Consider the following 3694-nt stretch of genomic DNA (forward strand, 5'->3'; position numbering starts at 1 on the left):
CAATGTTTATTACCTTTTTGTGTACATTTATCATGCATTTTTATATGTTTGTGATTGCCTCCCATTATAGCCTATACGTTCGAGTTCGGTTCGTCGAACGTTCGACGAACTGAACTCGAACGGGACCTCCGTTCGGCGAACCGCCTCGAGCCGAACCGGGACCAGTTCGCTCATCTCTAGTCATCACGTCTGCTTAACACGCAGAAGGTCCTGGGTTCAATCCCCAGTGAATCCAATCTGTTCTTAATGTTGAAATAATACGCTATCCAACTACAATATATGAAGTTCTCGGCTTTGTTGCCGAATGACGGGATGTTTTGGCTTTCATCACAAACAGAACTACAAATTATTTTTTTTTTTCCCCTGGCAGTCAAAACTCGTCTCTAAATGCCATTACTTTGCAGGATTTCACAGGTTTCATAGTGGAGTCGTCAACACGTCTACTTCACACGCAGAAGGTCCTGGGTTCAATCCCCAGTAAAAACAAGCCGTTTTCGCTGTTGAAGTAATTTGCTATCAACCTGTAACATATGAAATTCTTTATTTTGTTGCCATTCAATATAAACTTCCTTTTAAGCAAAATCCCTTTGTAGGAATAAAACTGGTAAAATATGTAATAAAAATTGTAAATGTTTCATTAACCAAAAATACTTTCCTTCAGCAATAAAAAGGCCCCGTCAGTCACAATTCTGCTCTGCTAGCCAATACACAGTAACTTTCCATCAGGTTTTATAGAGTAGTGGTCATCACGTCTGCTTAACACGCAGAAGGTCCTGCGTTCAATCCCCAGTAAAACCACTCTGTTCTTGGTGTTGAAATAATACGCTATCCAACTATAATATATGAAGTTCTCGGCTTTGTTGCCGAATGACGGGATGTTTTGGCTTCCATCACAAACAGAACTACAAATTATTTTTTTTTTTCCCCTGGCGGTCAAAACTCGTCTCTAAATGCCATTACTTTGCAGGATTTCACAGGTTTCATAGTGGAGTCGTCATCACGTCTACTTCACACGCAGAAGGTCCTGGGTTCAATCCCCAGTAAAAACAAGCCATTTTCGCTGTTCAAGTAATTTGCTATCAACCTGTAACACATGAAATTCTATGTTTTGTTGCCAACTGATAATAAATTTTGGCTTCCATCACCAAAAGAACTACGATTTTGGGTTTCTTTTTTATTGACCATTTTAGCAGAAAACATAATCCCATATTATAAAAATCCTGTTTGTTTCAAAACATATAGTTCCTTTAAATACAAAAGCAAACAACTAAACTATGTGGAAAAAAGTAACACATTCAATATAAACTTCAATTTAAGCAAAATCCCTTTGTAGGAATAAAACTGGTAAAATATGTAATAAAAATTGTAAATGTTTCATTAACCAAAAATACTTTCCTTCAGCAATAAAAAGGCCCTGTCAGTCACAATTCTGCTCTGTTAGCCAATACACAGTAACTTTCCATCAGGTTTCATAGAGTAGTGGTCATCACGTCTGCTTAACACGCAGAAGGTCCTGTGTTCAATCCCCAGTAAAAACAATCTGTTCTTGGTGTTGAAATAATACTCAATTAAACTACAATATATGAAGTTCTTGGCTTTGTTGCCGAATGATGGGATGTTTTGGCTTCCATCCCCAACAGAGCTACGAAATTGGGTTTTTTTTTCCCTGGCGGTCAAAACTCGTCTCTAATTGCCATTACTTTGCAGGCTTCCAAAGGTTTCATAGTGTAATGGAAATCACGTCTGCTTTACACGCAGAAGGTCCTGGGTTCAATCCCCAGTGAAACCCATGTGTTCTTGGTGATGAAATAATCCCCCATTAACCTGCAGTATATAAAGTTCTTGGCTTTGTTGCTGAATAATGGGATGTTTTAGCTTCCATCACCAACAGAGCTACGAATTTGGTTTTTTTCCCCTGGCGGTCAAAACTCGTCTCTAATTGCCATTACTTTGCAGGATTTCAAAGGTTTCATAGTGTAGTGGTCATCACGTCTGCTTCACACGCAGAAGGTCCTGGGTTCAATCCCTAGTGAAACCAATCTGTTTTTGGTGTTGAAGTAATTTCCTATCGACCTGTAATATGTGAAATTCTTGGTTTCGTTGCCAAATGACAATACATTTTGGCTTCCATCACAAAGAGAACTACGATTTTGGGTTTCTTTTTTATTGACCATTTTAGCAGAAAACATAATCCCATATTATAAAAATCCTATTTGTTTCAAAATATATAGTTCCTTTAAATACAAAAGCAAACAACTAAACTATGTTAAAAAAAGTAACACATTTAATGTACACTTCAATTTAAGCAAAATCCCTTTGTAGGAATAAAACTGGTAAAATTTGTAATAATAATTGTAAATGTTTCATTAACCAACAATACTTTCCTTCAGCAATAAAAAGGCCCCGTCAGTCACAATTCTGCTCTGCTAGTCAATACACAGTAACTTTTCGTCAGGTTTCATAATGTAGTGGTCATCACGTCTGCTTAACACGCAGAAAGTCCTGGGTTCAATCCCCAGTGAAACCAATCTGTTCTTAGTGTTGAAATAATTTGCTATCCAACTACAATATATGAAGTTCTCGGCATTGTTGCCGAATGATGGTATGTTTTGGCTTCCATCACAAACAGAACTACAAATTATTTTTTTTTTTTCCCCTGGCGGTCAAAACTCGTCTCTAAATGCCATTACTTTGCAGGATTTCACAGGTTTCATAGTGGAGTGGTCATCACGTCTACTTCACACGCAGAAGGTCCTGGGTTCAATCCCCAGTAAAAACAAGCTGTTTTCGCTGTTGAAGTAATTTGCTATCAACCTGTAGTATATGAAATTCTTGGTTGTGTTGCCAACTGATAATTTATTTTGGCTTCCATCACCAAGAGAACTACGATTTTGGGTTTCTTTTTTATTGACCATTTTAGCAGAAAACATAATCCCATATTATAAAAATCCTGTTTGTTTCAAAATATATAGTTCCTTTAAATACAAAAGCAAACAACTAAACTATGTGGAAAAAAGTAACACATTCAATGTAAACTTCCTTTTAAGCAAAATCCCTTTGTAGGAATAAAACTGGTAAAATATGTAATAAAAATTGTAAATGTTTCATTAACCAAAAATACTTTCCTTCAGCAATAAAAAGGCCCTGTCAGTCACAATTCTGCTCTGCTAGCCAATACACAGTAACTTTCCATCAGGTTTCATAGAGTAGTGGTCATCACGTCTGCTTAACACGCAGAAGGTCCTGCTTTCAGTCCCCAGTAAAACCAATCTGTTCTTGGTGTTGAAATAATACTCAATTAAACTACAATATATGAAGTTTTTGGCTTTGTTGCCGAATGATGGGATGTTTTGGCTTCCATCCCCAACAGAGCTACGAATTTGTTTTTTTTTTCCCTGGCGGTCAAAACTCGTCTCTAATCGCCATTACTTTGCAGGCTTTTAAAGGTTTCATAGTGTAGTGGAAATCACGTCTGCTTTACACGCAGAAGGTCATGGGTTCAATCCCCAGTAAAACCCATGTGTTCTTGGTGTTGAAATAATCCCCTATCAACCTGCAGTATATAAAGTTCTTGGCTTTGTTGCCGAATAACGGGATGTTTAAGCTTCCATCACCAACAGAGCTACGAATTTGTTTTTTTTCCCCTGGCGGTCAAAACTCGTCTCTAATTGCCATTACTTTGCAGGATTTCAAA

General features: G+C 37.4%; 1 non-coding gene across 1 annotated transcript; it reads left to right on the forward strand.

Annotated features, from left to right (window-relative positions):
• The first annotated feature begins 1716 nt into the window (after positions 1–1716).
• TRNAV-UAC (transfer RNA valine (anticodon UAC)) lies at positions 1717–1789 on the forward strand. Its single transcript has one exon. It is a non-coding gene; the product is annotated as a tRNA-Val (tRNA).
• Positions 1790–3694: the final 1905 nt, after the last annotated feature.

Source organism: Anomaloglossus baeobatrachus, chromosome 2, assembly GCF_048569485.1.
Source record: "Anomaloglossus baeobatrachus isolate aAnoBae1 chromosome 2, aAnoBae1.hap1, whole genome shotgun sequence".
NCBI classification, from domain to species: Eukaryota; Metazoa; Chordata; class Amphibia; order Anura; family Aromobatidae; genus Anomaloglossus; species Anomaloglossus baeobatrachus.